At 35.1% G+C, this 12,296-nt stretch overlaps 1 protein-coding gene and 2 non-coding genes across 3 annotated transcripts in view; 1 reads left to right on the top strand and 2 right to left on the bottom strand.

Annotated features, from left to right (window-relative positions):
- The window catches only part of Alpha-man-ia (alpha-Mannosidase class I a), a 466,863-nt gene that overhangs the window by 321,614 nt on the left and 132,953 nt on the right, over positions 1 to 12,296 (bottom strand). The window lies entirely within an intron of this gene.
- Positions 4,642 to 4,713, bottom strand: Trnad-guc (transfer RNA aspartic acid (anticodon GUC)). The gene has a single exon. It is a non-coding gene; the product is annotated as a tRNA-Asp (tRNA).
- Positions 5,107 to 5,178, top strand: Trnad-guc (transfer RNA aspartic acid (anticodon GUC)). The gene has a single exon. It is a non-coding gene; the product is annotated as a tRNA-Asp (tRNA).

Consider the following 12,296-nt stretch of genomic DNA (forward strand, 5'->3'; position numbering starts at 1 on the left):
ATGTCAAGATTTCGTGCGTGTAAAATAAACTGTGGCAGATAATACATATGTGCTTAACACAATACGCTATCATATTTTTCGATAACAAGAAAACTCACATACATATTACATAAGTCGAATGTTCTTACTCGTTTGATAAGAGATAAGAAAATTATCTTCGACTGACTATATATTACAAGTTCTTTAGTTTTGTTTCACGACTTAATAAACATATTATTACTCTATAGTTTTCGTATAAACTTTGTTATTGGCTTGAAAATAAATAATAATGATAAAAATAATCGTTTTCAACATGTTAATAAATAAAATTATTCCTTTATAGAATGAAGCATTAAATATTTCGGGATGGGCAGTAAATTAATTACATATAACACATGATATTTTGCCTTTACGACGTATAGTGTGTTATTGTTATCATAGCCGCTCAGTGTATTATCATTTGCGCGGCGACACTCGAACAGTAAGTAAAGTAATGGTGCGAAACGTTCCGTATATTGTCAAATTCCTTTCCGATAAGCAATCACGACAAGTATCGAGAAATAAATCGTTATAATCATTACAATTAACGATTAATCAATTTACGATAAATGATACGTAACTGTACCGTGACGACAGCAATAAAAATCGAAGAGTGATTTCTGACGATTTATTTATATCTATTATTTTCAGCACAAATCGAAGCAATAAGATAAAAATTATAAATTATCATTTTGTTGCAATCTTTAATAATTATTTCTTCAACGAATCTTAGAGTCTCAAAAATAATTATTTCTCTAACGCTTATTGTTACAGTCAAATATATTTTGTCCGATGCTTTAAATTCCTCGATTTAAACGTAATTTGTCATTCGGATTGAGATCGCATAATAAGACACAAATTGCAGGGGATCGTTTAAAATAATTAAATTAACTGCATTAAAATAATAAAAAGCAATGATACATCAATCATATTATTAATAATAAATTTAAAATTCAAGAAATAGAATATTCCACATGAATTTATTCTGTGCTGCGTTATAATATTTCGCGACGACAATAAATTAATTTACTTTACACATCGTTTAGCGCTCATTTTTTATGTACTGTTGTTTATCATGGAATTTATTTGATCGAGATCTGTCATATGAACGAGTCAGCAAATTTAATTATATTTTCGAATATAGTAATCTGTGAATATTTATCTTTGATTTGTGTGTGTGTGAAATTGTATTCCGCAAAACTGGACTCGCAAAATTTATCGAACGAAATTGTTGCCAGAAGCGAACAGAATTAAAGCGGGTTCACCAGGTGTCTTCAAACCTCGTGATTTTTAAGTGCGCCGACTGATTTCCACTCATCGCGTGCAACGGCATATCTCTAAAAACGATGCCTGTCAGGTGACCTTAAATTTAGCCTCGATCACTACTTATTACGGACAAACATACGACCGCGAACCTCCCTCGCTCGAAACGATGTTTCGTCGTCTCTCAAAACATTCCCCTCCAATAAAGAACTCTTACATGCAATTATACCCTCTCCGACATCGTTCAGCGCCTATCACCGACGATATATATGTATCTATCACGGGAGTCGTTAGACGCGCGTTAGATAATTCGCGACAACACTCGTTATTATGCACAGTCGACACGCAGGCCGACGTTCACAATGTGATAACAGTGATTGCGAAGATTCATGGTGCACGCGAGAAATTCGCTCAGTTAATGTTTCGATCTATATAATATAGAGTCTAATTGTAAGACTTATCGCATGTTACATATTTTCAATAAATTAAAAGTCGTATTTATAGTAAGAATTTTGCGAGATTATTATTTTATATTTGCTTCTCTTTTAATTCTCATGAATTTTGATCAAAAATTTTGAAGTTTAATACTTTTAATAGAGTGTAAAAATATTATGAAATTTGTAAATCGTGTTTATCAGTGCATTTAAAAAATTGATTACATATATAAAACTTAAACTAAACGAGATATTTATTTCCAAATATAAAATAATAAGAAATGAGTAAAAAAAATAAAAAATAAAATTCTCCTTGACAAGGGACCGCATTCCGATCTCTCGTATGGCAAGCAAAGATTCTATCAAAGAAAATACGGTTTTGATATTTTCTGGCATGCACGAAATAATATGCTAATGATGACAATATCTCTTTCTCATTCTGTCTCTCTATATATAATTCTCTTTCTCTCTTTTTCTCTTACGAAAAATAACAATTACAGAAAAAATATATCACATAAAGAAAGATATAAAAAAATTGTCTGAAAATGTAAAATGAAATTGTTATTTCTGAAAAAGATCAATTAAAGATATCCTAAATAACAAACTTTTTTACTTTTAATTATTCATATTGTTTCGGATAAAGTAATGTTAATCAAATCATTCAACTTGGGATCGGCGTGGAATTGATAGACGTTCCATCACGTTAGGATCGGTTTGTACTCGTAACACGTGATTGGAATGTACGTACTTAGTTCGCCTAATCGTGCGAAATTTATCGCGAAAGCAAGAGTATAGAAGGTACGGAAAGGGGCCAAGGGGAGAGGATACTCCACGTGCGATTACACCTATTTGATATGCCGCGACACTCAAAACTCGTACATCACACTTAACCGTTGAATATGGAACAGTCAGTCCTGGCAGCGGCGCATCCAGCATGCATATGTAGACCGCAATTATGGTCGTTAACTATCGTCGGCACGCACGCCAAGCACGAATTTTCCATCGCACCATGGGGCCTCTCAGTTTTTTCTCCTTGAACATCGTAGAGGAGAGGCTTTCTCTTTTTGCGATTTTGGCAGTTATAAATAATATAAACCACAAGAAAAAAATTATAAAACGTATTTTAAAATATTTTTGTAAATCTTATATAGAAACCTTGTGAAATAAAATAAACTAAAAAGAATTTTATTTTATCGACCAGAAACGATTCATTTAATTTCGTTTAAATAGAAAATGGGTATAAATGTAAAAATAAAAATTTAAAGCACACATTTGAAAATTTATTTAGCTATCAAATACGATTAAATGTTTTCCTTCTCATATGATTGTGATATTGATATCGTATCTTTCAGACAAAACTTAGATAGGTATGTGATAATAGTTGCTTTCCATTTACATCAAAACTCAGATAAATCTCACTTCTGTCTTTCTTCAACATCCATGTTAAAGAAAGACAAAAGTGAGATTTATCTGAGCTTTGATGTAAATGGAAAGCACCTAATATAGCGACAGATATCTATAACGATATCAGGTTTTACGAGTGTTTGGTATCCCATAATTTTTTCCTCATTAATACATATACTTTGATATTTCAGAATATAACACTATAAAAAAAACGACATTGAAAGAGAGTTATAAATAAATCTAATAAATTTTTATTATAATAAAAATTTTTAAAGCGCAATAATAATTTTCATGTATCAAATAAAACTTTCAATCTAATTTAATTTGTATTATATAAATCTTAAGAGGGAATTTCTCTTCCAAATCTATTCAAATCGTTTTAATTATTCTTATGCTATATAGGTAGCTCACAATATGTGTGAAATTTAATCACTTGTAAGCAACTGTTTACATTATACATGCACATAATTATTACATAGAGACATATATAAACAGTATCTCTTTATGATAATTGAACGAGATGAACAACAACTGGCAGATTAGTGTATTTAAAGGCAGATAATCTCATACATTGTGTAAATCTCGGCAGATACGCGTGCAAAAAGGTTTCGAGACTTTCAGACTTTCTTTCTTTCGCATTTATTTTCTGTCGAGACTCCCCGTGGACGACACAGGTGCGATTCGTGAAAAAAGAAACAAGTTTGTACCACCGTTGGTACCACCAACAATAAGAAAAAAAAATAAAGAGAACACAAGAGAGCAAAAAGAGACGCACATTCGGACTTGCAATGCTTAGGAGCGAGATTGATGCAGTCGTGAGGGAAGAAGATAAGTGCGGGAAAGGAAGCGAGATGGAAGCAGAGAAGAATGTTCTGTCTTCGTGTCACCGCACCCAATAACACGCAGGTAATCACGATTTAATAGCTCAATATAACGTCCGCCACTGCTCCCCGCCATGGACCCCGAAACAATTTATCGGTCCCGCCAGTCAATAAATTCGGTTTTTGAGTTGTATACGATGGTCCCGCGAGCTGGCCGCGAGATACCTGAATCTCAAAGCGGACGCATCGAATTGGGATTGGCGAATTTTGAAAATAACGCGTATAAATCAACCGGACGAATAAATACCTCACCCTTTACGATATACATCTCCTCCGACCTTTCTGATTTCACGGCACGGTTTTAAAATATTCGTTATGAAACGTAACACGCGAAACATAATCTCGACGTATTTGTCGGTGTAAGGTAGAATGTAAAATGCATTAGTTATACCGATGAACCGGGATCGTATTCAGTTTACAAGTGATCGTATTCAGTTTACAAGGAATCGTATTCAGTTTACGAGTTCTTTTTTCGTATAAATTTGATACAAATTTTTTACGAATTTTTCACGATTGCGAATCGTCACGTTTTTTGACAAGCGCGAACAAAGTTAAAGGGAAGGGTGGAAGGGAGATTTTGCGAAGAAAAATTAATCTGTTAATTGAGGTGTGCCATTCGTGAAAAATAAAAAAAATAAATCCTCCCCGGCGGGGAATCGAACCCCGGTCTCCCGCGTGACAGGCGGGGATACTGACCACTATACTACCGAGGACTTGTTGATGTGTTCGTTTTTATTAGTAGTCCTCGCACGTAGTGCGGCATCTTCACTTTGATGTTTTCAATTTTCACCATTAATAATTTATTGCATTTAATTCTTGTGTATTGTTATTAAAATGTAAACAGATTATATCGTAAATAATATTAATATCTTCAAATGTCAAGTAATTTTGTCTTTATTGAAATCAATATTCAACAAGTCTTAGAGATGAAAATTTAGATAAATCCCATATCGAAAAATATTAGCAAATATACATAGGTAAATATATAATGTAAATTTCTCAAAATTGTTAACTGTGCTTCGATATATATGTATATGTATTATACTTTATACGAAGATGTCTCTTCTTAGAGAAAACGACAATAACGAACAACATCTTTCAACAAGTCCTCGGTAGTATAGTGGTCAGTATCCCCGCCTGTCACGCGGGAGACCGGGGTTCGATTCCCCGCCGGGGAGGAATTTTTTTTTTATTTTTTACGAATGGCACAGCTCAGTTAACAGATTAATTTTTTTCGCAAAATTTTCCCCTCTTTCCACCCTTTCCCTGAATTTTGTTCGCGCTTATCAAATTACTATTAAAAAAACGTGTGCTCATGTGAATTGCTATAACGGAGTTAATCTATTAATAAGTGCGCGTTAATTTTGCAAATTATATTTGCAAAGTAAAAATAAATAAAATTAAAGGTGAAGATACTGACCACTATATGCTTAAAAAGAGAATTTATATATAATAATAGGATATCTCTTAATATATCTCTTATAAGATATCTCTTAATATATCTCTTATAAGATATCTCTTATAGGATATCTCTCAAGACATTTTATAAATAATGCATTATATTAATTATATAAATTTTTCGAAAATATTTCCGATCTCAAAAAAATTTGCTGTCTGAAAAAAAATCGCTCAAACTCTCCGATAAAAGAAAGACGTGATTCTTGCGTAAAATCTCGATGATACGGAGAATGTCTAAGTGAATGCGACTCCGTGTTTTCTCTGTGTTTTAACGACCGCGTCATTGCACAATCCACCGCAAGAAAGGTGGAATAAATGATCGGTCGGATGTTGGGATCGCGCGTTGCAAGTCGCGCGTTAAATGCGAATAAAGCTCGTCGACGAACTTGCTGCACCGCTCGTAAAAACAAAGGGATACCGTATTCGTAAGAGAGAATAATCGTTAACAGTAATTCCGAGAGGTAGCCGCGGAATTTCTAGCGTGACAATTTCTCCTGTCTCGCGCTCGACAACAGCGTTTATGTTCTTTTCTGTTACGATCGTCGATATCATTTCGTTAGCGCAAACGGTCTTACAAAACTACAAACTACTTTGTCGCTTAATTTTATAATTAAATAATTTTTGACGCGCTAATCTACGCGAATCCGATAACAATCGCTCACATAAAACAACCTGATTTTAACGAATTAGATGATTTGAATGAATTAGTATATATATGCTCGGCTTCTTTTTTTTTAAACTTTTATGACAGAGCATATACTAGATGAAAGAGAAAAAACTGTTCTAATAAATATAGAAACTGTGTATTATATACATAAATAATAAATCATATTAAACGCAAAATATATAGAGATTTTGACACACAAGTGCTTTACAGATACACTGTTTACGAAAATTTTGCTTAAAAATATTTAATTTTAATGTATTAAAATTGATATGCATGCATTAAAGTGGAGCTGAATTTTAGAGTCATACGCCTAATTAATATTTCATCAAATGTAATGCATAATGCAAGTTGCAACGAATATTTTAAATTTAAGTTGTTATTTTCAGACTAGATTGACATAAAGCAATACTAAAAGAAATTACAATCCTTTCTGTACTGTATATACGATATAAACTGTATATACTATATAAAATGATGAAATGTAAAATAGATGCAAAATAAAATCTTACTCTCCAATATATAAAAGTATAATGTGCAAAAACACCATTTCTGCCAACTTTCTCTCACTCAATTTTTATTCATAATTTCCGCGATTTATGGAATCGGAGAGTGAAATATTTCGCAACACATGTGTGAATGTGCTCGCTTAAAAACGCATTTGGAACAAAGCGTCGAATTTTCATGATGCAATGCGGTACGCCACCCCGTTTCTCTATCCACGTTCGTCTATTCTGGTAAATTTACATCCCGTTATTACAGCGATATTTCGGGGGCATATGTTTGTCGCATCCCACGTTTCATCATCCAATACCGAGCGCTGTTTGTCTTCCCCCATGTCGACGTTAAATCTGATATTAGGATGAACGCGCGTGATCACTCGTCGTGAATACTCCGAGTGCAGCGACAAACCTATCGATTGTCTGTAAAGTCGATTTTGTAATTTAGATCGACGCACGAGGGTCCGTTGCTTTTGACGCCGGTACCATATCAGCAACGCATCGCAACCGAATATTTCGTCGACGGGAGAATCACAGAATGATCAATCAACGCATACCCGCATCGCGTTTAACGCTCCAAAGCGCAAAATGAATCAAATATTCACATGTATGCATGTAATGATACGTGTATTATTTGCATCTTCATTCGCATCATCAGGATCTATCTCTTTATTCATTCCTCTGGATCATCAATGATACAATTCACGCGAATTCCATACACTACTTTGTTAAGTTAATAAGATAGTCTTTCCGTTAAATTCTATCAATTCTTTGAAGATAATAAAATAAATGTATAAAATGTAATAATGATTTTTGCTGAAACACATTTAATATTTAATTCCGATGTTTCCGACATTAAAATATTTGAACATGCAATATTTTAAAAGCATAAATTGCCAATTTCATCAGATGTTTCAGAATTAACAATATTTAAAAAAAAAAAATAATAATAATAATAAACGAAAGTGTCAGTAAGCATGAATAAAACGCGAATAATAAAATATACGATAATTGCCGTTGATACATGACATAAAACAAATTATTGGCTTATTGAGGAAGATATGATCTATGAAAATATTAAACAAATATACAACTTAGTAAATTTTTTTTAAAAATTTTAATTTTCGTAGTTTGTATCTTCCTCGAGTTACCACAAAAATATCCGTAAAAATAATTCAAAAAGCTGCAATTAAACTCCTGAGGGATGTAATATATTCAACAGACTAAAAATGTTATAAAGATCCGAAAACATTATCTCTCTGAGCTACGAATTTAACTGTATTTTCTTTTGCGTTATTTGATATGCACAATGATTATTCGAGAGATTATTTTTATTCTCGACTGCTGTCAACCTACAGTTTTATTTTATTTTATAATTACAATGTATTGAGAGAAGCTTTGCGAATAATATATGTATTTAACAAAAGTGAGCAAGCATTAATAAAACAATCGAGCAATAGAACGATACTTATTAATTATTACTGTATCACAAACTGTACAGCTAACACGGAAAAGAACGAAGAGATAACGAACCACGTAGACGAACGATGTCGCAGGCAAGAAACGTGTTCTCAGGATAAATTACTGTCTAAATTACTGTGGCACCAGCACCACCGTCTTGACAATGGGTAATGTGAATTATGCCTCGTTTACGTTTCGTAAAGCCCCGTGAATGGATGGGAAACGCGCATGGCGGTATTTGTCGCTTTGCGAAAAATCGCCGTATAAGCCGGCTTATTTTATTCAGTCGTAATAAACGTAATCTTTGACTTTTATATGTTAATCTTTTTTTTATCGTTGTAACTTGTCGTTTTCCGTTCGCGTTGGAGACTGTGGATGACAGAGCCCGCGTAACTCGCGGATAAGATAAGCGTTATGGTCCGCATACAAGGGACATTCACACTCGTGAAAAGCCATGGTAGACTTATTGGGAAATTTAAATTTACGCCTCTCGATCGCATAAGCGAACTGAGAAATATCGAGAAAGAGAGAGAAATGATATGACAAGATATGAATAAATCATGTATTCTTTCGAATATATAATTGTCCACCGTAAATATAATTTAGATTACTTCACTCCTTGTTAACATTTATATACGTTATATGATTTGCACGTAAATTAAAATGTGATTTTTATTGAATAATATAATTCTTAATATGTAGAAATATTCCACCAGTTTGAAAATTCTAATTAAATGTCCGAGAACTTTGGACTGTATGAATATTTTAATTTGTCCTTTAGAACGCATATATGTATATAAAATAAAATAATAATAGCTGCTGTGGTTTAATAACACCCTTTGTAAAATTTTACTTATTATCGCTTCGAAAAATGAACGATAATTACACTTCCAGACAGAACGTATAAGTAATACACAAAAGAAGAATTTCTTACAAGAAATATTTTTAGCATTATCAGCGTCATTCAGCAAACTTATCGCAAAAGTGATAAAATTTATCACGAAAAAAAAAAAGTTATTAACGCGGCCACGGTTAAGATACGCTTGCAAAGTATCATTTGGTTGTCTCGCGCACATGAAACAAGTTGTGTGTACTTTATGCCCGGGTACTTAAACAGGCCACACACATGCGTGGGCGTTGTCGACGCAATCAAAAGTCGTCGTCATCGTCGTCGTCGTCGAGTCGCGACAACCGCTCATGCATGGGAAACCGACGCGACATGATTTATGACATGACGTGAATTTCAGTTCGCGCACGCGACCTCATCATCTCCGTCTTGAGTGTCCATGCGCAGGAAAGAACGGTCTGTCCTCCTGGTGCATAACCGGCCATTAAACGACCATCGGCTATCTCGAATTCGATAGCCCGGTTTAAGTAGCCCGATCGATGCCTCGAGCGAGACTTTTTGCGTTTCTGAACGGCGAGTTCTCTCTCTCTCTCTCTCTCTCGGAAGGGTGAGTGGCCGCGGCTGCATCTGAAGCGCGTGAATCTGCGCGAACCTGTCCTGCCCGAAATTTATTGGTCACATTTGTCTGATACAACAGGGCTGAATGATAAAAATCATTTGTTGAGTTGTGCGATTAATTTGGGGTACGTCTCACGACTCGGTTACTCGATAATGATCGAACAATTTTGTTATTTCAGTGTGGAAAGATTATTAATTATTATTATGAATATAAAATGCATAATGTTAAGAGTTTCTAATTTTGTTAAGATAAAAAAATTAAGTCTCAGATAGATCATGTTGATCTATCTTGTAGCGCGCATGTTTTTAGGAAATTTTCTGCAAATCTGATATGGATAAGGTCTCGATAACAATTGGAGAAACGACAGGAGATTCGGAAGAATCGAAATAAAATGACGGAAATGTGGAGATCTTTCTGCACACAAGAACTGGATTGAAATCGTTATTCGTGTCGTAGCCTCTTCCGCTAGTTTCCTGCTATTCGTCGCTACTTCGGTTCCGGAGACCTCGTTTATGAGAACCCTCCTCGATGCCCGTGGTACTAAAGTGAGTCATGACCGTGAATCATCGAAATGGCTCCGTGTTCGCAACGACCCTCGGCTGACCGCGAAATATGAGAAGGAACGTTTTCTGCAGGCTCAAAGAACGAGATCATGAACGGCCATGGATAACGGCAATGTCGCGAAGGTAACATAATCCTAACACGTCAAAAATATTCCTCCTAAAATATCATAATTCCACGTATTCCATGAAGAGTATATTTAACTTGTGATTTCATTAAGCTGATTTGGTGCACAATTTTTTATTTATTTTATTAATGAAACCAGTGATAAATTGAATTTCGTCCGCTGAATGTTCTCTCCTTGAAGAAACTCAACAAAAGTTTTAATATAATTTCGATTAATGCAATTTAAAAATCAAGTGTGCGGCGAGATAATTTCACTTCAAATCTAAAATTCAAATGCTCTTTTCCGCGAGCACATTCTCTCATGGTCATTAATTTCCGCAGATTGGGAAAAGATGATGTCGTCTGTGCGCAGTGAAAGATGTATCCGAAAGTCAGCTCTTCTTTCGTATACAAGTAACAGATCGCAAAAACACCATCGTATCGAACTCGAAAATATATACGGACTGCTTGTAAGCTTATGCTGCCCAGAGGCGCTGTCGTGAAAGCAAACAACGGATGAAAAATATAGTCCTTGGCGCCTGTACAATGGCAATATTTATAAATGCACCGTGAGTTTTTCGACCTTCAAGCCTGTCCCCCTTTCCCTACCCCTTCGCCATCGGTCTTCTCTCACGTGTGAGTAAGCCTCGCTTCCGAATCTTTTTTTTTCTTTTTTTTTTACTGCCCCCGGACTTGCGGCTCCTTTCTGACAAATTCCCAGACGGAAGGCACACGCCTAAAGGATCGACTACATAAATTCTCCCGCCGCGGTAAGTCGTCGAAGAGGGCCTAAGATCTGTGGATTTATTCGTTCTCATTATAGGACCCTCGAAATGAGAGAGAGAGAGAGAGAAAGAGACGAGCGCGTGCAGTGGGACACAGAATTTTTTTCGGCTCCCGCGATGTTTCGTATTCTAAAGATACAAGAAAGATACGTGTCTGCGTTGTCATTGTTTTTCTCCTGTTTTTTTTTACATATTCTAAAAATAAACATTGCACTCGATTTGCTTTTCGCGGCTCTCTCGCGACGATCAGGTTTCTCTCTCCCGTTGGCCTCGCAATTTAAATATTGCACAAAAACGGAATGGATCAATGCTGATGATACGAAATATAACGTGAGACAAGTGTGAATACACACAATATAAGCTAATTCCCTAATTGAGATTCCGGTCTAAAGCGGTGAGCTATAATTTCAGGAATACAAATTAGTGTGTTTATACATTTTATACACTATTTTATTACACTATATTTTATTTTATATTCGTCATAAATATATATATATATATATATATATATACTGTGTAAAGGCTTCTCTTTATCATTGTGTTGCGCGCAGCTTTCTGTAGGACGAATCGTAAAACTTCGGGTCTATTCTGCATTCCAGATCCTATGTAAATCCGCTCGACGAGTGGACAAAGACTGACAAACATATATACAGAAAAAAAAGAGAGAAAAAAAGAGAGAAATTCTCTTTTAATGCACAAATCTGACACGCATCTCGCGTATGTCTATCTGTTGCGAATTAATAACAAAATAAAAGGAATGCGACATACGTTGATATTTCACCTACATCTCGCCTGCGCGCATTTTGCAAGCATCGAACAATTCCTGTACATAATCCCGAGGAAAGATCGATAGGTGATATCGATGAAACGAGAGCAGCGGCGCTTTTCGAAGACGATCCGAGAATCATTCAACGCGTAGATACGCGGTGGCACGCGAGAGAGACGAGGGAATTTTCGCAAGGGAAGAGCAAAAGAAGCACCCGCGAATGTATATTACAAGCATCGTTTCCGGCAAGTTGCCGCAAAACCCGACGTTCCATTTTCGAAATGTCTCCGCATTTTCTCTTTACGCGCCGAGATAGAAGACGCCCTGGGAATTTACAGAGAAGACGATGATACGTATTTCACAGGTATTCCTGAGTTTCATTATGAGATCATTTTTATAAATTTTTTTCATATTATTCTAGTTATTGTCATGGCAAGTAATATATATGGAAAACAATGATGAACAATTCTGAGTAATAATAAGTGAAATTTTACAACATGCTCTTCAATATAATTTGTTTTGCCGAAATC

The sequence above is a fragment of the Prenolepis imparis genome, unplaced genomic scaffold (assembly GCF_030444845.1).
Source record: "Prenolepis imparis isolate NDT839.2.m4 unplaced genomic scaffold, iyPreImpa1.0 SCAF_5, whole genome shotgun sequence".
Classification (NCBI taxonomy): domain Eukaryota; kingdom Metazoa; phylum Arthropoda; class Insecta; order Hymenoptera; family Formicidae; genus Prenolepis; species Prenolepis imparis.